Raw genomic sequence first — 27926 nt, 5'->3', positions numbered from 1 at the left:
AGCTGCTGTTTGCATGTCCAGAAATTGGCAGATTCCAATTATAGTGTTTGCTTGTATATTGTTAAGTGTGACTTATGCCTTGAGTGATGACTGAGTTAGAGCACATGAGATCTTGAGAAAACTTGTGTCATGCTTGGTGTTGTCGTCTTCTTTGCCATCTTAGCATGATAGATTGTGTGATGGTTAAGTTAAGCATCGCAAAGTACTTAAGTGTGAGTGTAAACTATGCTTGTCCTTGCTTGCTATTTTGTGATGCATCTCATGGTACTATTTTTCATATTCATACACTTGCATATTGCATCTCATCTAGGTGCGCTAGATGAACCACGTGAAGAATATGATGTTGGAGCCAAACCCGAAGACGGTGTATGGAGGATCTATCCCGAAGATGGAAGGACTAAGCAAGTGTTAGGACCTGTGATGTCACCAGGACGGTGCAAGCTAACTGAACTGACTTGTGGCGGATCCCAGGCAAGCCCCGGAGCATTATATGTCTCCTAATTTATAAAAGCAATTCTTTCTATATATGAGTTATATATTGTTGCATTAAGTTGTAGGAGTTGATTGAAACCGTTGATGCATTTATTACTATCCTTGCCTACCTTATTACCTTTTTACCCTGTTAGGTCAGGATCGAATAACTGCTTAGCCTTGCTTAGACCGGTAGCGATCGGTGATACCCGGTCACCTACATTGATAGGTGGTTACTGGAAGAATTTAGCTATGGAAAGAATGATATCCTGGAATTAACCATGTGTGATGGATAATTGGAGACCGGACGGAAAAAGTTGGAGGCAACCAGACAGGGTTCTGGGGTGCTGTTAGTTTCCGTCTGTGTCGATTAAGGACCGACCGTTGTTGGGCCTCGAGTCATGTTGAACGCATGCCTTACATTTAGCTGGCCGGATAAAGTACCTTCCGACCGCGAAGCTGGGAGATTTTTTGGGCCGAGTAGATTGCCCGCAACGCACTGTGCCGGAGCAGGTGTGGTAGGACACGGGGGCGGGATGATAAGGCCAAAGTGCAGTCGGTCGGCCCCCGGGTACATGTGGTTCCTGGCAAACTCGAGATTCCTGGAAAGTTGACTCGGTGATCAATATCTCACTTTAGCGGGTGAGTGAGGTTTGTGTAAGGAATAAATCACCAGCTGGTTAGGAATCGATTCGAATCGCCATCGCTCCTGGATAGTGAGCACTTGACTCGAGTTACTTCATCGTAGTAATTATTATGGAACAATGATGGTTATCTGGATGATATGAGATATGCTAAATCTAAATTGGTAACTGGATGTTATTGGTTAATCAAGTGATTGCTATAGTACAGGTGCTTACCTAGATGGATAGGTCATAATAAAGATGATGCAAAGTACTTAAAAATGGTTTCTTCATGATAGCTTATGCTTTTCGCAAACGAGTCAGCTAGCCCACTAAAGAAAGCCTTGCATGATCCTTGGTGTCACTTTATTTCTGGTTTACGACGGGTAAGTCTGGCTGAGTACATTCGAGTACTCAGGGTTTATCCCACCTTGTTGCAGGTGATGTTCTCGACCTGTTGATGATGGTGGCTAACCACCGGTGGGCTCGGTGATTCTATACTTACTTCTCATCTATATGCTTTTGTCGGATGATGTCACTTATGCTAGCACTATATTTGGAACTTATATTAATGTAATCATTTGAAAGCTATGTTGTTTTCACTAAGCGGTTTTGAAACCCAAACTTGTACTATTAGTTGTTAACCCCTTTGTAATATTATTTCCGCTGCAACTCGATGTATGTGATGTGTATTTGTTTAATCACGCGATCTTGGTTGTGATGTTGATTTACCGAGGTCTTTCGGGACACTCGGCGGACTACCGGGTTTATATGAGTGAAAGTATGGGTGTGTCAACGTGTTAGCGGGGACAACCGTACTTGATCTTGTATAAATTGGGCGGTTCTGTCACAGCTGGTATCAGAGCGAGATTAAGCATAATACTGTCAGGTACATAGTTTTAAAAGCTAAGTTTTGGTTTTAAAAGGTCTATTTTAACTAAAACTTTAGCTACAGGCAAATTTGTCAAAACTTATTTGCAAAACTATGCTAGCGACATCCTCCTTTATGCCCAGTTAAGGACTATTAGGTGGCTATCTAAGTACTAACTTTGGGGGATGTACTTTATTGAAATTTTTACTTTTGTTGTCCATACGGCGTGCTATTGTATGGATGCCATTCGCTTGAATGGTAATGTATGGATCAATTGCCTCTACGCCCAGGTAAGTGTGAGTTGTGAGAGTATGACCGTCCAACTGTCGGTCTAGGGGAGAGTTAGCTGTGGCTACTGGAATATTTACATGTTACACACATGTATATATGAAGGTACTTAATTGTGGGTATATCTACCGGGTAGCTATGGATACCGAAGTATATATATATCTGGGGATGTGTATATGGGGGGTATCTTAGTTTACTGTTTTCATTGTGCGCTTATTTATCTCTTATGGGAATTGGCTGCAATGAATTTACCTGCAGGTACGCTAACCACGAATGCGTAGATTGAATGTAGCTGACGACTAGCTATATATCGAGAGAGTACGTGTTATGCCACCGACATAGAACGTGATTGCCACCTTAGGCTGACAATTTCGTGAGGACGAATAGGACGAGCATGCATCGTGATTGTGCTTGTGCATAAATATGCTTCCCTTCCTTTGTTCTGAGTACTAAGTAACTTGTGATCGATGTATTGCACTATCTTCCTTGTGTGGAGTTAAACAAGAATGCCATGTTCCATGTTGTTTGAATAGGAAGTGCTTGAGAAAAGTGTGTGCTTAGCCTTGCTAGAAATAATTGTGGTTACATGCTTAATGTCCTCTAGTTTAGCCAAGTGGTGGGTATGTATGCTTGTTATCTAATTAGTGCCATAGTTATCACCCCTTTTGTCCTCGGTAAGCATACAAGTTTTGAAGAGCGCTATCCTAGAACCACGTCCAAGTTTTGGTAATCACTTGGTGGACTCAAGACGTATATGGAAATTTGGCAAGAAGTCCCCTGCTCAGTTGTCTTTGGCAATTAAGCTATGCTCTCTTGCGTTGTGTTTTGATTTTCGGATCCCTTGCTTGTTGACTCCTAACCTTGTGACTACCTTTGTTTGCTATCCCTCCTTCGCATAGCGCTTGCTCCTATGCAACACAATTTATGCCATGTGAGATTTCTTGTGGGTTGTATGTTCAGTAATGGTGCCACGATTAGCAATCTATGGTGCCGCGACGAAACCGAGAGCCTCCTGTGGGCGCGCACATAAGGTTGTGCTGCTCGGCACGCACTGGTATCAAGGTTTCTAGTCATGATCCATTGCCGAACTACACCGATATGTTATTCTCACTTGAGCTCTTCCTTGGTTATCTCTCCTTATTGTCAAGAGATATATAGGTCGAACTAGATGCAATAGGACTCCCTTGTGAAGTCGTCCAATGGTTAACCTTTGAAGAACAGGTCACTAACAGGAACATAATCAGACTGCAAGAGGTGGTAGACAAGTGACTCTACTTGATGATCCCTATAATGACGTCGATCATCTAGTGAGCAACTTATGTCATTTTCATTGGATCAGAAAGGTGCACCACACTTAAGGTTGAACAAGTTATCAGTCGGATGATAAATGGACCAGGAGATTATGTACTGTAATAGGTCACCTGATATATATGAGTTCCTGTCCAAGTTCTCAATCTTTAGGTGCATAAGGATCACGTAGACGAACCGACCTCCTTTGGTGTAACCCCTTTCTGCCGACTTCGACGGCGACCATCAGTTATGCGTCAAACACAACTATTGTTGGCAAGAGTGAAGATTTGGAACCTTTTTAGTGTTGAGGGACAACTGATTTGTTACCAGTAGGAAAGTTAGTCTTTAGTTAAGTAACGACTATTGGTAACTATGAAGGCCAGATCTCACAGAACAATGTTGATCAAGGAAACAACAAACCTGGCCCCACAATGCAAGTGCTACTTCTTCTCCAAATGTGCTATCAAGTCAATTCCATCTTGGACAATCACGTATATAGTACAAGACGTGGTATCGGCTAGGTAGGAGCTAGTGAAAGCACGTCCCTGATTTTAGTTAGCATCTTTATGCCCTAAGGTGCCAATTACACATGTGTCCAGACTCTATTGGATGAAGTGCCGAAGGATATATAGGAATGGTTCCTTGTCAATGTAGAAATACCCTACATGTGGAATAATGTTTTGTGCCTTGCGAAAACAGCCCACAAGTCCAATGCTTGTGCATCGTCAAGTTGGTGTCTAGATCAACGACAGAAATTGTTACCTAAGAAGCATGACAGGAAGACTATAGCCTCCATCCTTGGCTAGAGAAAAGTTGCTGCTACTATGAGAAAGATTAGAGAGTGCAAAACACACACCTCAATGTGTGAAGCAAAGAAAAGGAAGAACAAGAAATCTATCCAGCTTTTGTGAAAAAAAATTGGTTATCTTCAAGCCAGCAATTAGTGACTCAAACATGGTTGGAATGGCCTCAAATTTTGGTGACCTCATTCCTCACTTAGGATAGGTCGATGCCTCAAGTTTGTTGGAGTATTGGTTGAGTAAAACATTGGATTTGAGAGATATCTTGTCAACTCGGTTTGCTGCCATTTCAGAACACAACAGTTTTGGTAGAGGAATTATTTGGATGGTCAAACGGTGTCCGTTTGAGTTGATTTTTGGTGAGTAGTTAGAAGACCCATGGATCTACCCGCCCACCAAATTTTGTGCATATTGGAGTAGTAGTTTGTGAGATATGAATAGAAAACAAAAGGGTATAGAATCTGCAATTTCGCGGTGACTGCGATCATCATTTGCATTAGACGGTGGTGTTTGTAATTCATGCCAAGGAATTACAACTTGTAGGTGTATTGCTGATTAGACAACCCTCCATACCCTTGAGAAGACTAATTGCACCCCTATGTGCCTTGCTTTTGCCCTCTTAGATCAGCAATGCGTAAGCAGTCAAAGTGTTCTAGAAGTCAAAATTGTGCCCTTGCAATTTGAAAGCAATTGGAAAGGTGTCAGACCGCAGATTTTCGGATTATGGTTTTTGAGATATTGATTGGCCTTAGAATGGAAGCCTCGACGACAAATGTAGTATGAAAGCTGGTTCTGCTACGAGGCAAGTCAACCCAACTTGCTGTGCAACTGCACCACGAAGGCAAATTGTACTCAACCTGCTTGGTAGTGAACTAGTCCCTAGTTTTGTGATTACTTGCAACTTGTGTTGTCCTCCAAGCCTCACTAACATCCTTCTACGTCAATGGTTCTCCAATGCTGACATGCCTTTGGTACCTTATATGTGTTTTTACCTAAGAGGTTGCATCAGATTCAACCCAGATCACTGTTGCAACTTGGATACGAAGGCTCCTTAAGGAATGATCATCGAGAACGTTGAGCCGACAGAGTCAGCTACTATGTTTACCACTCACTCAGCAGACTCAGACCATACAATATTGTTATCAAAGAAAGAGCACTGTGCACATGGAACATTATGTAGCTTTCCATCAGTTGACATCTAAGTGATTGCACCGCTACAACCAGTTTGGATATTGGTTAACTAGCTTCTCATACCCTCAAAGGACGTTTACCCGTTTATGATCACATCCCTTACAAGAAGTTGTGCTCAAGCTACTTTAATAGAGAACTGCTTTTCAAACCTTGGGAGCAAATATAGCACCGTTGCAAGGAATATCCGTCAACCGACTACGGTCTAGTGCAAAGTCCATATGGTCTGTGCTATATCCACTTGGGAAGTAGATGCTACAGGTATTTAGTCTACGTTTGTATCGCTCTTCGTACATCGAGGACGAAGTACGTAGGACATTGCTATCTTGGATTCCTCCCAAAGTAACAATACATCGTGAAGGCCAACGAAGGAAATTCTTCAGACAAAACTTACTACAAAGGACAAGTATCAGAAAGTGTCTTGACCAAATTAGCCTCCCTTATACTTGAAGCGATGTAGCCTAAATCTGTCGCTGATATTGGAAACTGGTAGCCTGTCTCTCTTCCACAAAAGTCTTTCGTCCTGAATCTCGGGACGCGATTCTTTTAAGGAGGGAGGGCTGTAACACCCCAGGTGTTTGCCACCAGTTAAGCAATGGGTTTGAGCTAAAACATGTTATATTAAGTGATGATGAAGATGTCAAGGTCAAACCTATAGAAACAAGCCCCAACCTAAACTTGGATATTGCACCTTTGCTCGCCTATAGACCCCTTTTCAAGATATATGCTTGGGTGGTGTTATTGGAATATCTTCATGTGTCTCACATCAATACCCATCTATATTGATCCATGGAAAAGTTTCGTGAAGTTTGGAATCAAGAAGTCACATGAAATGACGAGTTATGTCCTTGCTTGAATTATTTTATAAAGTGAATGGAATTCTCGATCGTCAACCAAATCTTGCAACCATGCTCAAATGACTCTAGAAGAACTCTACAACAAAAGTCATGAAAGGTTCATGTTGGGCAAATGCCAAGAAAACGCTCCAATGGAGCAAAAAGGATAATTTAAGCTTCATAGTGATCCTACTTTGGTCAAAGTAGAACAGTAGGTTCTATACCAGTTTTGAGGTTGGACCTTAAATGAAAGTTGTAGTCCATATCATGTAGAACAAACTTTGTTTTTGGACCAAGAGCTAGATCACCTTGGAAATAAGTCAAACAGAGGCTCGAAGATTGAATCAGCGGCTGTTTTCAGACTTAGAATTTTTCTAAGTCTGGAATTCATCGTCGTCGACGTTGGCATGTCGCGTTCTCGTGTTTTCGTTAAGCAACTTGACTTGACCCCAAAATAGAAGTTGGAGCTAATTCATTGGAGAAGATCATACAAAAGGTTGGGATCAGTTTGACCATGTCTGGACCAAGTAGTTCGACTTCAAGCAGAGCGACACTTAACCCTTGTTAAGTCACTGACAATGTCAACTTGAGGCTTGATTAGCTACTAATCCGAGAGTTTAATGTCTATGCACCCTTAATAAAAGTTGGAGAGCAGCTTGTGGACAACAACTTTGCTACAGGCGCCTAGGTCCAAATCCAAGCCGAATATGCTGAAAAACGCGTCTGAACTCGGGCTCCATCGCGCGCGCCAGGTGTTCGATGGCGGGCCCCATAGGGGACACACGGATGCCATGCTCGCCGCCGCTGCTCCACGCGTCGTGGACGCCCTGCGCCCTGCTGCCGATGAGGAGGGGCACCAGCACGCCCTCTCCATCCCCCTCTTCAGTCCCTCTGCGCTCCCCATCGCCTCTCTCGCTCCGACCGCGCGCCTGCGCGCTCGCCAGAGCGCGGCCGCCATGAATGCTGCCGCCGAGCTCCCGTGCCACCATTGCTCCCTCGCCTACAGCCCTCCTGCGCCTGCACCGAGTGTCGCTACGCATCCGTCGCATCACGACGCCCCTCCTGCGCCCCTTTTTCGGTCACCGCGGCCGCTGGAGCGCCGTCGCCGTCAGTTCCGGCGGGCTCGAGCCACTGGCTTCTGTGGCCGGTCCACCTCGGGCCATCTCTCGGCCATCCAAGACCACCAGCGTGTGCGCAAGGGCCCCCTGGTGCTCCCCCGCCCCTCAGCCGCCGCCGACGTGCCTTCTCCGGCCGCAACAGCAAGCTCCGACCATCCTCTGCTCTGATTTTTCCGACCAGGGACCTCGCGCGACAATTCGACGAAAGTCAGGGTCCTAACTGCATTGTCATAGACTCAGGTGAATAGTGCCGTAGGACTGGTTTGTAATTATTTTGCAGGAACTTTGGAAATTCATAGTAAATCGTAGAAAATTCGTAAAATAGTAAATGAGGACTTTTTGGAATCCTTATGAAATTGTCTATGTAGTGGATCTATAATATGGCATGTTTTAGTTTAAATATTTTGCGGTAAAAATAGATTTGTGCAGTAAGGTTGTAATGCTAGTTGAATTTGTTATTTTTCATAACTGTAGATCTAGGGCTCCAAATGAAGTGAAATTTTTGTGGCATGCTACTCATGTGATAGTTGATGTGTGGTAAAAATTTCATGAGTATTGGATGAAGTATGAGCGAGTTATTGGTTTATCTTGCTCTCACATGAATTCTTGCTTTAGCAACTTGTCTTTTTCATAGAGCTTGCTATACATATCCAAATGGAGTGAAATTTGTACAGTAGACTATTGAGAGGATATGTGAGCCACTGTAATTTTTGTAGAAGTTATTGTGCACTTTTGGTATATGTTCATTAAGTCACCTTATTATCTAAAATAAATTAAGAAATGCATTAAAAGAATTTATTTGGTCATGGACACTAGATTTTCTGGTGTTCTTTAGTCATGTGTGACATGTTGGTAAAGTTGGTTTTGCCTAATTATGTATTTGCAACATAAGTTAATAATTATTTTCTTGCCGATGTGGTTTATGGACAGATCTGGGAACTTAGCAAAGTTCTTCATAATAATGTGCTTTGTTGTGAAACTTGTTTATACAAAAGTTGTAGATAATTCATGTATCTAGCTTCTATTAAAATTTGGTGTCATTTGGCCAAGTAGTTTAAGAGTTATAGCTGTTTAAAGTTGGGTTTCAGAAATGGCTGCTTTCTATCAATTGTAGACCAGTTTCTGTAAATGAATATATTTGGCTTAGTTAAGTTGAGAATCATGCTAAGATGATTAATGATGAATTGTAGAAAATTTCATAAGCTTTCCATAATGTCTTCTTGCAAGTCATTTGGATTTGTGTAACTCCAGTTATAGCTAAATCTTGTAGCTGCTGTTTGCATGTCCAGAAATTGGCAGATTCCAATTATAGTGTTTGCTTGTATATTGTTAAGTGTGACTTATGCCTTGAGTGATGACTGAGTTAGAGCACATGAGATCTTGAGAAAACTTGTGTCATGCTTGGTGTTGTCGTCTTCTTTGCCATCTTAGCATGATAGATTGTGTGATGGTTAAGTTAAGCATCGCAAAGTACTTAAGTGTGAGTGTAAACTATGCTTGTCCTTGCTTGCTATTTTGTGATGCATCTCATGGTACTATTTTTCATATTCATACACTTGCATATTGCATCTCATCTAGGTGCGCTAGATGAACCACGTGAAGAATATGATGTTGGAGCCAAACCCGAAGACGGTGTATGGAGGATCTATCCCGAAGATGGAAGGACTAAGCAAGTGTTAGGACCTGTGATGTCACCAGGACGGTGCAAGCTAACTGAACTGACTTGTGGCGGATCCCAGGCAAGCCCCGGAGCATTATATGTCTCCTAATTTATAAAAGCAATTCTTTCTATATATGAGTTATATATTGTTGCATTAAGTTGTAGGAGTTGATTGAAACCGTTGATGCATTTATTACTATCCTTGCCTACCTTATTACCTTTTTACCCTGTTAGGTCAGGATCGAATAACTGCTTAGCCTTGCTTAGACCGGTAGCGATCGGTGATACCCGGTCACCTACATTGATAGGTGGTTACTGGAAGAATTTAGCTATGGAAAGAATGATATCCTAGGAATTAACCATGTGTGATGGATAATTGGAGACCGGACGGAAAAAGTTGGAGGCAACCAGACAGGGTTCTGGGGTGCTGTTAGTTTCCGTCTGTGTCGATTAAGGACCGACCGTTGTTGGGCCTCGAGTCATGTTGAACGCATGCCTTACATTTAGCTGGCCGGATAAAGTACCTTCCGACCGCGAAGCTGGGAGATTTTTCGGGCCGAGTAGATTGCCCGCAACGCACTGTGCCGGAGCAGGTGTGGTAGGACACGGGGGCGGGATGATAAGGCCAAAGTGCAGTCGGTCGGCCCCCGGGTACATGTGGTTCCTGGCAAACTCGAGATTCCTGGAAAGTTGACTCGGTGATCAATATCTCACTTTAGCGGGTGAGTGAGGTTTGTGTAAGGAATAAATCACCAGCTGGTTAGGAATCGATTCGAATCGCCATCGCTCCTGGATAGTGAGCACTTGACTCGAGTTACTTCATCGTAGTAATTATTATGGAACAATGATGGTTATCTGGATGATATGAGATATGCTAAATCTAAATTGGTAACTGGATGTTATTGGTTAATCAAGTGATTGCTATAGTACATGTGCTTACCTAGATGGATAGGTCATAATAAAGATGATGCAAAGTACTTAAAATGGTTTCTTCATGATAGCTTATGCTTTTCGCAAACGAGTCAGCTAGCCCACTAAAGAAAGCCTTGCATGATCCTTGGTGTCACTTTATTTCTGGTTTACGACGGGTAAGTCTGGCTGAGTACATTCGAGTACTCAGGGTTTATCCCACCTTGTTGCAGGTGATGTTCTCGACCTGTTGATGATGGTGGCTAACCACCGGTGGGCTCGGTGATTCTATACTTACTTCTCATCTATATGCTTTTGTCGGATGATGTCACTTATGCTAGCACTATATTTGGAACTTATATTAATGTAATCATTTGAAAGCTATGTTGTTTTCACTAAGCGGTTTTGAAACCCAAACTTGTACTATTAGTTGTTAACCCCTTTGTAATATTATTTCCGCTGCAACTCGATGTATGTGATGTGTATTTGTTTAATCACGCGATCTTGGTTGTGATGTTGATTTACCGAGGTCTTTCGGGACACTCGGCGGACTACCGGGTTTATATGAGTGAAAGTATGGGTGTGTCAACGTGTTAGCGGGGACAACCGTACTTGATCTTGTATAAATTGGGCGGTTCTGTCACAAGCTGGTATCAGAGCGAGATTAAGCATAATACTGTCAGGTACATAGTTTTAAAAGCTAAGTTTTGGTTTTAAAAAGTCTATTTTAACTAAAACTTTAGCTACAGGCAAATTTGTCAAAACTTATTTGCAAAACTATGCTAGCGGCATCCTCCTTTATGCCCAGTTAAGGACTATTAGGTGGCTATCTAAGTACTAACTTTAGTGGATGTACTTTATTGAAATTTTTACTTTTGTCGTCCATACGGCGTGCTATTGTATGGATGCCGTTCACTTGAATGGTAATGTATGGATCAATTGCCTCTACGCCCAGGTAAGTGTGAGTTGTGAGAGTATGACCGTCCAACTGTCGGTCTAGGGAGAGTTAGCTGTGGCTACTGGAATATTTACATGTTACACACATGTATATATGAAGGTACTTAATTGTGGGTATATTTATCGGGTAGCTATGGATACCGAAGTATATATATATCTGGGGATGTGTATATGGGAAGGTATCTTAGTTTACTGTTTCATTATGTGCTTATTATCTCTTATGGGAATTGGCTGCAATGAATTTACCTGCAGGTACGCTAACCACGAATGCGTAGATTGAATGTAGCTGACGACTAGCTATATATCGAGAGAGTACGTGTTATGCCACCGACATAGAACGTGATTGCCACCTTAGGCTGACAATTTCGTGAGGACGAATAGGACGAGCATGCATCGTGATTGTGCTTGTGCATAAATATGCTTCCCTTCCTTTGTTCTGAGTACTAAGTAACTTGTGATCGATGTATTGCACTATCTTCCTTGTGTGGAGTTAAACAAGAATGCCTTGTTCCATGTTGCTTGAATAGGAAGTGCTTGAGAGAAGTGTGTGCTTAGCCTTGCTAGAAATAATTGTGGTTACATGCTTAATGTCCTCTAGTTTAGCCAAGTGGTGGGTATGTATGCTTGTTATCTAATTAGTGCCATAGTTATCACCCCTTTTGTCCTCGGTAAGCATACAAGTTTTGAAGAGCGCTATCCTAGAACCACGTCCAAGTTTTGGTAATCACTTGGTGGACACAAGACGTATATGGAAATTTGGCAAGAAGTCCCCTGCTCAGTTGTCTTTGGCAATTAAGCTATGCTCTCTTGCGTTGTGTTTTGATTTTCGGATTCCTTGCTTGTTGACTCCTAACCTTGTGACTACCTTTGTTTGCTATCCCTCCTTCGCGCAGTGCTTGCTCCTATGCAACCCAATTTATGTCATGTGAGATTTCTTGTGGGTTGTATGTTCAGTAATGGTGCCACGATTAGCAATCTATGGTGCCGCGACGAAACCGAGAGCCTCCTGTGGGCACGCACACAAGGTTGTGCTGCTCGGCACGCGTTGGTATCGAGGTTTCTAGTCGTGATCCATTGCAGAACTGCACCGATATGTTATTCTCACTTGAGCTCTTCCTTGGTTATCTCTCCTTATCATGTCAAGCGATCTATATGTCGAACTAGATGCAATAGGACTCCCTTGTGAAGTCGTCCAACGGTTAACCTTTGAAGAACAGGTCACTAACAGGAACATAACAGACTGCAAGAGGTGGTAGACAAGTGACTCTACTTGACGATCCCTATAATGACGTCGGTCATCTAGTGAGCAACTTATGTCATTTTCATTGGATCAGAAAGGTGCACCACACTTAAGGTTGAACAAGTTATCAGTCGGATGATAAATGGACCAGGAGATTATGTGCTGTAATAGGTCACCTGGTATATATGAGATTCTTGTCCAAGTTCTCAATCTTTAGGTGCATAAGGATGACGTAGACGAACCGACCTCCTTTGGTGTGACCCCTTTCTGCTGACTTCAATGGTGACCATCTGTAGGCTTCGACTAAAATTTTTATTATCAAGAGTGAAGATTTGGAACCTTTTTAGTGTTGAGGGACAACTGATTTGTTACCAGTAGGAAAGTTAGCCTTCAGTTAGGTAACGACTATTTGGTAACTATGAAGGCCAGATCTCATAGAACAATGTTGATCAAGGAAATAGCAAACCTGGCCCCACAATGCAAGTGCTACTTCTTCTCCAAATGTGCTATCAAGTCAATTCCATCTTTGAAAATCACGTATATAGTACAAGACGTTGTATCGGCTAGGTAGGAGCTAGTGAAAGCACGTCCCTGATTTTAGTTAGCATCTTTATGCCCTAAGGTGCCAATTACACATGTGTCCGGACTCTATTGGATAAAGTGCCAAAGGATATATAGGAATGGTTCCTTGTCAATGTAGAAATGCCCTACATGTGGAATAATGTTTTGTGCCCTGTGAAAACAGCCACAAGTCCAATGCTTGTGCATCGTCAAGTTGGTATCTAGATCAACGGCGGAAATTGTTACCAGAGAAGCATGTAAGGAAAACTCTAGCCTCCATCCTTAGCTAGGGAAAGGCTGCTGCTACTATGAGAAAAGTAGAGAGTGCAAAACACACACCTCAACGTGTGAAGCAAAGAAAAGGGAGGACACGAAATCTATCTAGATTTTGTGGCACTAAACCGGTTATCTTCAAGCCGGCGGTTAGTGACTCAAACGGAGCTGGATTGACCCCAAACTTGGTGATCTCATTCCTTGCTTAGGGCCCTTCAATGTCTTAAGTTGGTTTGAGCATTGGTTGAGTAAAACGTCGGATTTGAGAGATATCTTGTCAGGCTCGGTTTGCTGCCATTTCAGAACAGAGCAGTTTTGGTAGATGAAATTGTTTGGATGGTCAACGGTGTCCGGTTAAGTTGATTTTGGGGAGTAGTTAGAAGACCCATGGATCTACATGTCCACAAAAATTTGTGCATATTGGAGCAGTAGTTTGTGAGATATGAATAGAAAACAAAAGGGTATAGAATCTGCAATTCCGTTGTGACTGCAATCATCATTTGCATTAGACAGTTGTGTTTGTCATTCCTGCCAAGAAATTACAACTTGTAGGTGTATTACTGATTAGACAACCCCCCATACCCTTGAGAAGACTAATTGCACCCCTATGTGCCTTGCCTTTGCCCTCTTAGATCAGCAATGCGTGAGCAGTCAAGGTGTTCTAGAAGTCAAAATTGTGCCCTTGCAGTTCGAAAGCAATTGGAAAGATGTCAAACCGCAGATTTTTGGATTATGGTTTTTGAGATATTAATTGGCCTTAGAATGGAAGTCTCTGATGACAAATATAGTTCAAGAAAGCTGGTTTTGCTACGATGCAAGTCAATCCAACTTGCTGTGCAACTGCACCACGAAGGCAAATTGTACTCAACCTGCTTGGTAGTGAACTAGTCCCTAGTTTTGTGATTACTTGCAACTTGTGTTGTCCTCCAAGCCTCGCTAACATCCTTCTAGCATCAACTGGTTCTCCAATGCTGACATGCCTTTGGTACCTTATATGTGTTTTACCCAATAGGTTGCATCAGATTCAACCCAGATCACTGTTGCAACTTAGATCCAAAGGTTCCCTAAGGAATGATCATCGAGAATGTTGAGCCGATAGAGTCAACTACTATGTTTACCACTCACTCAGCAGACTCAGACCATACAATATTATTATCAAAGAAAGAGCACTACGCACATGGAACATTATGTAGCTTTCCATCAGTTGACATTTGAGTAATTGCACCGCTACAGTTAGTTTGGATATTGGTTAACTAGCTTCTCATACCCTCAAAGGATGTTTACCCTATTTATGATCACATCCTTTATGAGAAGTTGTGCTCAAGCCACTTTAATAGAGAACTGCTTTTCAAACCTTGGGAAGCAAATATAGCACCGTTGCAAGGAATATCCGTCAACAGGCTGCGGTCTAGTGCAAAGTCCATATGGTCTGTGCTATATCCACTTGGGAAGTAGATGCTACAGGTATTTAGTCTACGTTTGTATCGCTCTTCGTACATCGAGGACGAAGTACGTAGGACATTGCTATCTTGGATTCCTCCCAAAGTAACAATACATCGTGAAGGCCAACGAAGGAAATTCTTCAGACAAAACTTACTACAAAGGACAAGTATCAGAAAGTGTCTTGACCAAATTAGCCTCCCTTATACTTGAAGCGATGTAGCCTAAATCTGTCGCTGATATTGGAAACTGGTAGCCTGTCTCTCTTCCACAAAAGTCTTTCGTCCTGAATCTCGGGACGCGATTCTTTTAAGGAGGGAGGGCTGTAACACCCCAGGTGTTTGCCACCAGTTAAGCAATGGGTTTGAGCTAAAACATGTTATATTAAGTGATGATGAAGATGTCAAGGTCAAACCTATAGAAACAAGCCCCAACCTAAACTTGGATATTGCACCTTTGCTCGCCTATAGACCCCTTTTCAAGATATATGCTTGGGTGGTGTTATTGGAATATCTTCATGTGTCTCACATCAATACCCATCTATATTGATCCATGGAAAAGTTTCGTGAAGTTTGGAATCAAGAAGTCACATGAAATGACGAGTTATGTCCTTGCTTGAATTATTTTATAAAGTGAATGGAATTCTCGATCGTCAACCAAATCTTGCAACCATGCTCAAATGACTCTAGAAGAACTCTACAACAAAAGTCATGAAAGGTTCATGTTGGGCAAATGCCAAGAAAACGCTCCAATGGAGCAAAAAGGATAATTTAAGCTTCATAGTGATCCTACTTTGGTCAAAGTAGAACAGTAGGTTCTATACCAGTTTTGAGGTTGGACCTTAAATGAAAGTTGTAGTCCATATCATGTAGAACAAACTTTGTTTTTGGACCAAGAGCTAGATCACCTTGGAAATAAGTCAAACAGAGGCTCGAAGATTGAATCAGCGGCTGTTTTCAGACTTAGAATTTTTCTAAGTCTGGAATTCATCGTCGTCGATGTTGGCATGTCGCGTTCTCGTGTTTTCGTTAAGCAACTTGACTTGACCCCAAAATAGAAGTTGGAGCTAATTCATTGGAGAAGATCATACAAAAGGTTGGGATCAGTTTGACCATGTCTGGACCAAGTAGTTCGACTTCAAGCAGAGCGACACTTAACCCTTGTTAAGTCACTGACAATGTCAACTTGAGGCTTGATTAGCTACTAATCCGAGAGTTTAATGTCTATGCACCCTTAATAAAAGTTGGAGAGCAGCTTGTGGACAACAACTTTGCTACAGGCGCCTAGGTCCAAATCCAAGCCGAATATGCTGAAAAACGCGTCTGAACTCGGGCTCCATCGCGCGCGCCAGGTGTTCGATGGCGGGCCCCATAGGGGACAACGGATGCCATGCTCGCCGCCGCTGCTCCACGCGTCGTGGACGCCCTGCGCCCTGCTGCCGATGAGGAGGGGCACCAGCACGCCTCTCCATCCCCCTCTTCAGTCCCTCTGCGCTCCCCATCGCCTCTCTCGCTCCGACCGCGCTGCGCGCTCGCCAGAGCGCGGCCGCCATGAATGCCGCCGCCGAGCTCCCGTGCCACCATCGCTCCCTCGCCTACAGCCCTCCTGCGCCTGCACCGAGTGTCGCTACGCATCCGTCGCATCACGACGCCCCTCCTGCGCCCCTTTTTCGGTCACCGCGGCCGCTGGAGCGCCGTCGCCGTCAGTTCCGGCGGGCTCGAGCCACTGGCTTCTGTGGCCGGTCCACCTCGGGCCATCTCTCGGCCATCCAAGACCACCAGCGTGTGCGCAAGGGCCCCCTGGTGCTCCCCCGCCCCTCAGCCGCCGCCGACGTGCCTTCTCCGGCCGCAACAGCAAGCTCCGACCATCCTCTGCTCTGATTTTTCCGACCAGGGACCTCGCGCGACAATTCGACGAAAGTCAGGGTCCTAACTGCATTGTCATAGACTCAGGTGAATAGTGCCGTAGGACTGGTTTGTAATTATTTTGCAGGAACTTTGGAAATTCATAGTAAATCGTAGAAAATTCGTAAAATAGTAAATGAGGACTTTTTGGAATCCTTATGAAATTGTCTATGTAGTGGATCTATAATATGGCATGTTTTAGTTTAAATATTTTGCGGTAAAAATAGATTTGTGCAGTAAGGTTGTAATGCTAGTTGAATTTGTTATTTTTCATAACTGTAGATCTAGGGCTCCAAATGAAGTGAAATTTTTGTGGCATGCTACTCATGTGATAGTTGATGTGTGGTAAAAATTTCATGAGTATTGGATGAAGTATGAGTGAGTTATTGGTTTATCTTGCTCTCACATGAATTCTTGCTTTAGCAACTTGTCTTTTTCATAGAGCTTGCTATACATATCCAAATGGAGTGAAATTTGTACAGTAGACTATTGAGAGGATATGTGAGCCACTGTAATTTTTGTAGAAGTTATTGTGCACTTTTGGTATATGTTCATTAAGTCACCTTATTATCTAAAATAAATTAAGAAATGCATTAAAATAATTTATTTGGTCATGGACACTAGATTTTCTGGTGTTCTTTAGTCATGTGTGACATGTTGGTAAAGTTGGTTTTGCCTAATTATGTATTTGCAACATAAGTTAATAATTATTTTCTTGCCGATGTGGTTTATGGACAGATCTGGGAACTTAGCAAAGTTCTTCATAATAATGTGCTTTGTTGTGAAACTTGTTTATACAAAAGTTGTAGATAATTCATGTATCTAGCTTCTATTAAAATTTGGTGTCATTTGGCCAAGTAGTTTAAGAGTTATAGCTGTTTAAAGTTGGGTTTCAGAAATGGCTGCTTTCTATCAATTGTAGACCAGTTTCTGTAAATGAATATATTTGGCTTAGTTAAGTTGAGAATCATGCTAAGATGATTAATGATGAATTGTAGAAAATTTCATAAGCTTTCCATAATGTCTTCTTGCAAGTCATTTGGATTTGTGTAACTCCAGTTATAGCTAAATCTTGTAGCTGCTGTTTGCATGTCCAGAAATTGGCAGATTCCAATTATAGTGTTTGCTTGTATATTGTTAAGTGTGACTTATGCCTTGAGTGATGACTGAGTTAGAGCACATGAGATCTTGAGAAAACTTGTGTCATGCTTGGTGTTGTCGTCTTCTTTGCCATCTTAGCATGATAGATTGTGTGATGGTTAAGTTAAGCATCGCAAAGTACTTAAGTGTGAGTGTAAACTATGCTTGTCCTTGCTTGCTATTTTGTGATGCATCTCATGGTACTATTTTTCATATTCATACACTTGCATATTGCATCTCATCTAGGTGCGCTAGATGAACCACGTGAAGAATATGATGTTGGAGCCAAACCCGAAGACGGTGTATGGAGGATCTATCCCGAAGATGGAAGGACTAAGCAAGTGTTAGGACCTGTGATGTCACCAGGACGGTGCAAGCTAACTGAACTGACTTGTGGCGGATCCCAGGCAAGCCCCGGAGCATTATATGTCTCCTAATTTATAAAAGCAATTCTTTCTATATATGAGTTATATATTGTTGCATTAAGTTGTAGGAGTTGATTGAAACCGTTGATGCATTTATTACTATCCTTGCCTACCTTATTACCTTTTTACCCTGTTAGGTCAGGATCGAATAACTGCTTAGCCTTGCTTAGACCGGTAGCGATCGGTGATACCCGGTCACCTACATTGATAGGTGGTTACTGGAAGAATTTAGCTATGGAAAGAATGATATCCTGGAATTAACCATGTGTGATGGATAATTGGAGACCGGACGGAAAAAGTTGGAGGCAACCAGACAGGGTTCTGGGGTGTTGTTAGTTTCCGTCTGTGTCGATTAAGGACCGACCGTTGTTGGGCCTCGAGTCATGTTGAACGCATGCCTTACATTTAGCTGGCCGGATAAAGTACCTTCCGACCGCGAAGCTGGGAGATTTTTCGGGCCGAGTAGATTGCCCGCAACGCACTGTGCCGGAGCAGGTGTGGTAGGACACGGGGGCGGGATGATAAGGCCAAAGTGCAGTCGGTCGGCCCCCGGGTACATGTGGTTCCTGGCAAACTCGAGATTCCTGGAAAGTTGACTCGGTGATCAATATCTCACTTTAGCGGGTGAGTGAGGTTTGTGTAAGGAATAAATCACCAGCTGGTTAGGAATCGATTCGAATCGCCATCGCTCCTGGATAGTGAGCACTTGACTCGAGTTACTTCATCGTAGTAATTATTATGGAACAATGATGGTTATCTGGATGATATGAGATATGCTAAATCTAAATTGGTAACTGGATGTTATTGGTTAATCAAGTGATTGCTATAGTACAGGTGCTTACCTAGATGGATAGGTCATAATAAAGATGATGCAAAGTACTTAAAAATGGTTTCTTCATGATAGCTTATGCTTTTCGCAAACGAGTCAGCTAGCCCACTAAAGAAAGCCTTGCATGATCCTTGGTGTCACTTTATTTCTGGTTTACGACGGGTAAGTCTGGCTGAGTACATTCGAGTACTCAGGGTTTATCCCACCTTGTTGTAGGTGATGTTCTCGACCTGTTGATGATGGTGGCTAACCACCGGTGGGCTCGGTGATTCTATACTTACTTCTCATCTATATGCTTTTGTCGGATGATGTCACTTATGCTAGCACTATATTTGGAACTTATATTAATGTAATCATTTGAAAGCTATGTTGTTTTCACTAAGCGGTTTTGAAACCCAAACTTGTACTATTAGTTGTTAACCCCTTTGTAATATTATTTCCGCTGCAACTCGATGTATGTGATGTGTATTTGTTTAATCACGCGATCTTGGTTGTGATGTTGATTTACCGAGGTCTTTCGGGACACTCGGCGGACTACCGGGTTTATATGAGTGAAAGTATGGGTGTGTCAACGTGTTAGCGGGGACAACCGTACTTGATCTTGTATAAATTGGGCGGTTCTGTCACACTATCCGAGGTCTGTTAAGACAACGATAGGTGCACGTGGGCCCGATTCCTTAGGAGGTTCTACCACACGTGGCTTCCTTTATCTCACATGTGCAGCGTCGCGAGGAGTAGTAGACGGACCGCCGGCGCCCTTCTTCGTTGCGAGTTGATGGAGACGGCCGGATCGCCGGCGGATGCTGTCGCGAGGAGACAAGGATCGACGCGAGCAGAGAAGGTAGGTTCTTCCCTTGATCTCGTTTCATCGATCTTTATTCTCATTGGCTGCCGGCGGCTGCTAGGGTATTGCTAGGATCCGATCAGCTAGGTCTGATGAGCTACACTTTTTTGTTATCCCGATCAAGCACCGTAGATCGATCTGTAGGTGCATGCTAGGTATATGCTAGATCGATCTTTATTTGCCCGCTAGGTTTATGCATCTGTAGCTTCATGGTAATTGCTAGATCGATCTGTGGTTCTTGATAATTCAAGGGGATGGATGCTGCTGCCGTACAGATCGATTAGTGGTCTGATGATGCTAGTTTTATTTTTTGTAGACTCATTCATATGGAAGGGGATGGATTTTTGAGTGACATTCTTCTCAACAGAGTTGCCAACGAAGTTGATGGTGATCTTGCTGGTTTCGACGACCTCGACATTCCGATGACCCAAGAAATGCAGCATGGCGATGTGGAAGAAGTGCAGGCAAGTCGCAGCACAAAGGGATCCAAGAGGACAAAAAAAATTTCTAGAAGGAAGACGAAGTTATATGCTCCGGCTAGTTGAATGTTAGCAAGGATCCAATTCATGGTGCCAATCAATCTTGTGCATCATTTTGGAAAAGAGTTCATGCTTTTTTTAGAAGAACAAGGAAACTTCAGCTGTGACGACACAAAGTTCCATTATGCACAGGTGGCTGACAATTCGGTTACAAGTGAACAAGTATTGTTCATGCTATGAGGCGATTGAACGAAGGAATCAGAGTGGACAGACTATCCAAAACAAGGTATGTGACATTTATTCAACCATTTTATTATTTTGGTTTATTTTAAAATATATGTACATTGACAAATTTCTTATACAGATCTCTGAAGGCTCCAAGATGTACACGGAATTAGACAAGGAGAAGAAGTCATTCACGCTTATCCATTGTTATGACATACTGAAGGGGGAGGATAAGTGGAAAGCCAAGAGGATAGAACTTGCCGAGCTGGAGAAACAAGCAAAGAAAAAATAGAAGCCCACCAAGGCATCCAGGCCAAGGGATGAGGAAGCAACCATCAATGAAGGAGTAATAGATGTCGCTGCTGAACAAACTGAACCAAGAAAAAGGTCAGAAGGGATCAAGAAGGCAAAAGAAAATCTTAGGCGAGGGGGAGCTGCTGAACTTTGCATGGAGGCTATAGAAAAGATGTGGGCAAAGAAGGAGTCTTTGGACAAGGAAAAAGAGAAGGCAAAAGAGGAGAGGTAGACAAGGAGAGAGCATCAAATGAAGGAAAACTAGCAGAAGCGAAGTTGATGAAAGAAGAAAAAGAAATCATGCAAGTGGACAAGAGCAAACTCGACTCGGTGTAGCTGGAGTACTACGAGATCATGTAGAGGAAGATCATTGCTCGTCGTATGGCTAATTAGATCAAGTCATCGAAACATTGAACCTTAGTTTATTTTTCATATGTGCAGTCTTTTGTTTAATCATCCAAACCTTTTATCATTCAGTTTGTAATGTGTCAGTATTATCTATGGAATTTATTAGAACCGTTTCATTATGGAATTTAAAAACTATATAAATTGGGGTGATGGTTCCATAGGTGCTCAATAAGGTCTTCTTTGAGTTGGACATGTGTTTCAGGGTCTCTGATCCTTTTGTGCGCGTCAATAAATTCTTGTAGTGTTTGAGTGGCCTGTCCATGTTCAGGTTCCACATTTTCACCACCGTTATCGAAACGCTCGTCAGGATCCACATGCCCTTCATCTTCAATTATCATGTTGTGCATGATAATACAAGCCTTCATGATCAATGCTAATGTCTCTATGTCCCAAATACGAGCTGGTCCACGAACAATGGCGAACCTTGATTGAAGAACACCAAAAGCTCTCTCCGGGCCATATGTTGGATTATCCGCCAAATAATCTTGAAATATCCTATCATGGCCGCCTTCTCTATCACGATAAATAACTCGATGACCAGGGACAGAGCCACTGGGCCTTCTTTTGGCGTTGGAAAAATTGCTCACAATTTGAGCAGCCGAGAATATGAGAAGGTCGTCGTCATCGGATGAAGATTCATCTAATTGTCTCTGAGCACGGGATCTCTTCCTAGGCATGGTGCCGCCAGTGCCGCCGGCCGGGCAGCTGCCAAGCAAGCAAGGAGAAGATTCTCAAAAAAAAGCAAGCAAGGAGAAAGCCAATACAGCACAGGCAACATCGATCTACACCGGTGCACGCGCGAGTCCTTCCCCGTCGAGGCACTCGATGTTCCCGGGGATCCCAATGCAACGCGAGTAGGCAACTTCTGCGATTCTTTTCCTTCGACTTCTACGCGACTTGCTTTGGACTTCCTTTCGCCCTTTCGTTTTGCACGACGGCAGAGGGAGGAAGAGATGGGCGGCGGTAGAGGGACGAAGAACGGGCGGCGGCAGAGGGAGGAGATTGGCGCCGCGGCCCTGTACGCGCGTCGAAGGTGGACGGACGCGCCGCGCGATCTCCTTCGCGCGAGATGAAGGGGCGTCGCCCCAGCACCGACCCCGCAAAAAATTAAGACATGTGGGCCACCAATTTTCAATTTGCCAAGCCCAAATAACAAACTATTGGAGAATGCCTCTTTTTTCACTTGGCATTTGGTTTTGAGACTTGGCAAAACTATAGATTTGCCAAGTGATGTTTAGCAAACTGTTGGAGTTGCTCGAAGTACTGTGTTAAGCCTGCATGTATGTTTGTACAATACCTTTTTAGTAAAGAACTACCTGTAGCTATAAATCATGGGGGAATCAAATCCAAACGCAAACGCTAAAGTGCCCACATACTTCTCTGACTCGCTATCAGCAGTTGGGATCGCTGGTAAGCATGCAATGCAATGCAAGCCGAATCATTTGATTTTGTTGGCTTTCCTTGTAGCTCTGCTGAGTGCTGACTCACTACTGGTTACCCCAGTACCACCAATTCACCACCCATGCCGAGGACCGAGCATAGCTCGGTTGGCTCGCTCGCCAGCTATGCCAGCGGCCGGGCGTGTGTAACACCTCGGGTGTTTAAATATTAAAAATCTGACATGTCATCATATGCATTGCAAAGCATTCGGCATTTGGTGAAAACTTGGATGTGCATTTACTAAAACAAGTTTACAATTGTGTAATGAGTGTTGAATTGTATTGTTTGACTCAAGTTCAAAGTTTGTCTGGGTTTTGAATTTTTCTAGAAAACCCCGCGTTTCAACATGTAAATCCTACCCTGAAAATCCATTTCAAAATCTAAGCATATTTTGGGGTTGAGCCTTAAAGCAAAAGTGTAGAGCTTGGCAAGTTATACAAAGTTTGTTTTTGGAGTTTTTCAAGTTGTTTAGAAAATTTTTGAGTAAATCAAAAAGGCGTAATTCGGTAAATTTCCCTATTCAAATTCAAAAGTTCATTTTAAAATCTAGACCGAATTAGGAGATGGTTATAAAAGCAAAGTTGTAGAACTTTTGATTTTGAACAACTTTTATTTTTGGAGATTTTTGAGTTGTTATGAAAATTTGAGAGTAATTTGTGAAATTTGGCGAATGGCAAACTTGTAATTACTGTGAACAGTGTTCACCGCTTGCGCTACACCGCCGGCGAGCTTCGGCTTGCTTCCAGTCGCGCGCGTGGCCGTCTGGGCGTCGCGTTGGTGCACTGAAGGCTTCGTCGTGGCTTCCTTGCGCTTCCTTGGCTGCCCTATAAAGCTCTGGAGCCGCCGCCATTCTTCTTTCTTTGCTCTCTGTTTTTCCCGTCGCCGCTGCTCCATCTCCGGCGAGCCAGTGCCGTCGTTGTCGTGCTCCACCGTTGCTGTTAAGCTAGTCCCAGTTCCGTCTTTCTCTTGCGCATCCACCCAGCCAACTGTGGTCGGCTGATTTCGCCGAGAACTCGCTACCCACGCTCTTCTTCCTCGCGGCCGGCAGAGTCCCCGTCGAGCGAGCGCCGTCGTGGCCAGTACTCTACGGTGAGCTTCTGATCTCGGGAAGTATTGTTTCAGCTTCTCCATGATGCCGTGGTGCTTAATATCTTGTTGATTGCTCGTTTTGTCCACCACAGCCACTGGAACACCGCCGTCGCCATTGCTCGCACCGCCGTGATCGCTGTGAACGCCGCCCCGCTTCACTGTTGCTTCTCCGGCCTTAATTCTTGCTTGAACGTGTTCGTGGTGAGATACTGGACCTTCCCATGCCCTCTATTTCCCCGTTTTCGGCTTCGTTTCGCCGGTGTAGCACTGCTGTGCCACCGCGTCCGCCATGGCCGACGCCGAGCTCGTAACTCGTAGTAATTCGTCTAGCTAGTGCCTTCAGTCGATGCGCCGTGATGATGTGGTCATTTTGGTACCTTGACCGTCGCCTTTGGACTCACCGTCGGTGAGTTTGCGCCGGTCAGCGCCGTCGTCGTCGTAGTCAACACGCGGGAGGAAGGAGATGACATGTGGGACCCGATGTCAGTGACTCAGCGTTCAAATGGATTTTTCTATTTTCAGATTTGAATGAATAGTGTCTGTTTTTGTTATTTTTGTGTAGATTTATTTAGAGCTCCAAAAATTATGAAAATTTTTGTGTGACTTCTCTGAGATGTATAGTATTTAAGAAAAATATGAAATAGTGTTTTTCAGTAATTTTTAAATGTGATAAAAATTGCTCAATTTATTCATAAATGGATTTCCAGGATTTTTCTAGGCTTATTCATTTATCCAAAAATTATGAAATTTGTTTTGCCACTTAGTTAACATGTAATAAACATGTACTAAAATTTTGAGCTCAATTGGAATAAGTTGATTTATTTCATAATTTTGAATTAAATAATTAATTCATAAAAGCGAATAGTAACCTTTAATGATTTAGGTTTTTGTTTGGAATTTTGGATTGAGTGATGACCTTGGGTCATTTGTTGTTAATGATCCTTGGCAGTTGATGTATGTGTTACGAAAAAGATTTAGTTTGTTTTGACTTGCAACTGTACCGCGAAGGAAAGTTGTATTCAAATTATTAATTTTTCATCCATCATCGAGCATCATGTTTCGAATTCCGCATCATGTTAAACATGGCATTGTTATTACGTGTAGTGAACGAAGATGAAAACGTGGTAGTTAATCAAGCTGTTGAAGAGGTTAATCCGTCTGTTAAGGTCGGATCGAATACTTGTGTAACGTCGCAGGAACCGGACTTTTTCGTCAACGAAGGCAAGCCCCGGATGCATACAACCCTACCTTGTGTTTTATAAATTAATTTTGCTTTTGCTTTCTGTTACTGCATTAAGTAATTAGGAGTTAAGTAAAAGCCTAATCTGTGCATTACCACCCTTGTTATTCCATATTTACCATATTACCAGTTTTAAACTCGTATATGCCTAGTTTTGCTTAGCTATGCGTAGAACGATGAAAGTCGGGTGACTACCTGCCACCTGCAAGAAACAAATGGAACATTGGTTAATATTGTTAGCATGTGATATGGGAATGTGGAGTAATAAATCTAGACCGGGCAGACTCGGCGTGTGTGAGCCACAAGACATGGAGGTCTTGTGAGCGGGTTCTTTCCGCCTGTGTCGATTAAGGCACGTCCGTTGTTGAATTGCATGAGGTGAGAATTTGTAGTACTAACCACATACTCCGGTAAGCCTGAACTTGGCAATTCTATTATGAGAATGGCTACTCGCGCACTGGGAGTGGAGAGATGGCGGGAATAGCGTGTACCCACGTGGCCATGGGCTAGAGTGGTGGAGTACTGTGTTCTCGGGTGGCGCGGACCCGTTCTTGTTTTAGAGGATCCGAGGGTAGGTTGGTATATGTAGGTCGGGGACCTGCATATGTCGTGTGGTCTGGAATCCCCAGCTGGGCTTAATCGGTTCGAATCGTCGTTGCTCCTCGGTTATGGAGACTCAACTCACTATTCATCATCGTAGAATTAATAACTGGAACTCGAATAAGGCTTGTGAATGTGTTGGATATGAAGTTTCATGATCTCATCATGGATCGTGTCAGCTTTGTATATGATTTTATGAAACTTTCTATATAAAGAATTTTGTTAAAGAGCTTTTACGCAAAATAACTTTGATTATTGCTAAAACCATACCTTGAATCCCTGAGCCTGCATTCCTGAGTTATCAGTTCTTATTTCGGTTAAGTCTTGTTGAGTACTTTTGTACTCAGGGTTCGTTGACCCTTGTTGCAGGTGAGCCTCATGAGCAGATCTGTTTTGGATCGTGCTGCATGACTATTGTTCGTTCTGACGACGAGAAGTAAATGTGTGGCCCTTGGGCAGGGCAATCTCCTTGTGTGTTTTGTATTATATTATTATGCCACTCCACTACTACTATAGTTTGTAATAATTATCGAACTTAGTTTGTAAGGTTTGAAACAACTGGTTTGTAAACTATGTTATCGTAAGACTTCCGCTGTTTTTACTCTGATGTATATATTTGAATAAATGTTGTAATACTGCAATGACTCTGTAACGTGATCCTGCTTGGAAATCGTGGATGATTCGGGGTTCCCCGAGGACACCCGACAGTCTTTTTAAGTTAATGGAAACATATGCATAGTTGTCGAAGGTCGTCGGACCAAGACAGATGCATGTGGGCTCTATAACTTAGGAGGTTCTGCCACAGAATGGTATCAGAGCGCATCGTTACAAGGTTTTTGTTGTATTGTTTTGCAAAAACTTCAAAATGATTTGGGAGGACTAAATTTAACTTGATAATTTGGTCCAAATTGCTTTAGACTTATCTTATTTCTTTCTCACCATTCCCTATTTGATTAAAAGGTTTTTGTGTGGTGGAGTAGTAATCATACTATGCCCTATATAAAAATAAATGTTGTTTATGTGCATTATAAACTTTGATGTTTTTGTTCGTAAGAACGATGCATGCATCATGAATAATTCACTCGTTACTTCCTTCACCTCTTAGTCTGGAATTAAGTAGTGAGTCTGATTGGAGGAATGTAATCCATCTTAGTTACTTTTTGGATTTAGATCAAATGGTCTTACTTGGATTAAATTGGCTTCCTACAGTATGGCTCGTGCCAAGATGACGCCCCGTAAGTCCACCGGACCCAAAGGAGTTCCTCGTCACCAACTTGCCCCTAGAAATGATGGTGCTAGCAGTAGCAGTACTAGGCCTGATCCCCAGGCAGAGGTACTGAGGGTTTCTTTGGAGTTAGCACAATCTACTAGAGATAGGGCTTTGGATGTTATACAAATAGGAGAATTACAGGGTCAATTAAGGCAGCTCACTACCGCGCATAGGAACTGCGAAAGTATGTTAGTTCGTATGGTGGAAGGAAGAAATGAAGCTTGGCACAGGGAAGATGTCGCTAGAGCTAGAACTCATGAGCTAGAATTCTATGTAGAAGATTTAGAAGAACATAATACATATCTACATGAGGAAGTTCATAGGCTTAGCAATCTACTGAATCCGAATCATGAGCCTCAAGCTGATGCCATGGACCCCGGTGTCATCCTTGCCGATGATGATGAATCGGGAGAGGAAGAAGAAGAAGATCCTGAAGAATTAGTAATGATCGATGAAAGTGAAGGATGTGCTTGATTAGAAACCGCCAACCATAGTTCATCAAGTTCGGAGTTTTCTGGGTCTGGCAGGATATTACCGTCGGTTTATTCCAGATTTCTCAAAGATATCAAAGTCCATAACTGAATTGTTGAAGAACCAAGTTAAGTTTGTCTGGTCATCAGATTGTGAAGAGGCTTTCCAGACTTTGAAGAGACTGTTGACTACTGCACCAGTGTTAGCCCAACCTGACATCGAGAAGCCGTTTGATGTTTATTGTGATGCTTCAGGTATTGGTATTGGATGTGTGTTGATGCAAGAAGGCCGAGTCATTGCCTATGCATCCAGGCAACTTAAGCAACATGAAGAACACTATCCGACTCATGACTTGGAGTTAGCAGTTGTGGTTCATGCTTTAAAGATTTGGCGGCATTACTTGCTTGGTAATACGTGTCATATGTATACAGACCACAAAAGCTTAAAGTATATCTTTACTCAGTCAGAGTTGAACATGCGACAAAGAAGATGGTTAGAACTGATTAAGGATTATGATTTGGAAGTACATTATCATCCTGGTAAAGCAAATGTGGTTGCAGATGCTCTCAGTCGCAAAGGTTATTGCAATTGTCTAACAGTGAGAACAATGGGTTTGAATTTATGTCAAGAAATGGAAAAGTTGAATGTAGAAGTAATTCAACAAGGAAGTTTGACCAACATAATTGTTAAAGCCACTATTCGAGATCAAGTTATTGCTGCTCAGAAGGAAAACAAGGGTATAG

General features: G+C 42.9%; 1 long non-coding RNA gene across 1 annotated transcript; it reads left to right on the top strand.

The window, feature by feature from the left end:
- The first annotated feature begins 311 nt into the window (after nt 1–311).
- Nucleotides 312–18146, top strand: LOC136539275 (uncharacterized). The gene is made up of 3 exons (XR_010779627.1): nt 312–471; nt 9064–9224; nt 17816–18146. It is a non-coding gene; the product is annotated as an uncharacterized lncRNA (long non-coding RNA).
- Nucleotides 18147–27926: the final 9780 nt, after the last annotated feature.

The sequence above is a fragment of the Miscanthus floridulus genome, chromosome 2 (genome assembly GCF_019320115.1).
Source record: "Miscanthus floridulus cultivar M001 chromosome 2, ASM1932011v1, whole genome shotgun sequence".
In the NCBI taxonomy this organism is placed as follows: Eukaryota; Viridiplantae; Streptophyta; class Magnoliopsida; order Poales; family Poaceae; genus Miscanthus; species Miscanthus floridulus.
This window is presented reverse-complemented; position numbering and strand designations above follow the sequence as displayed.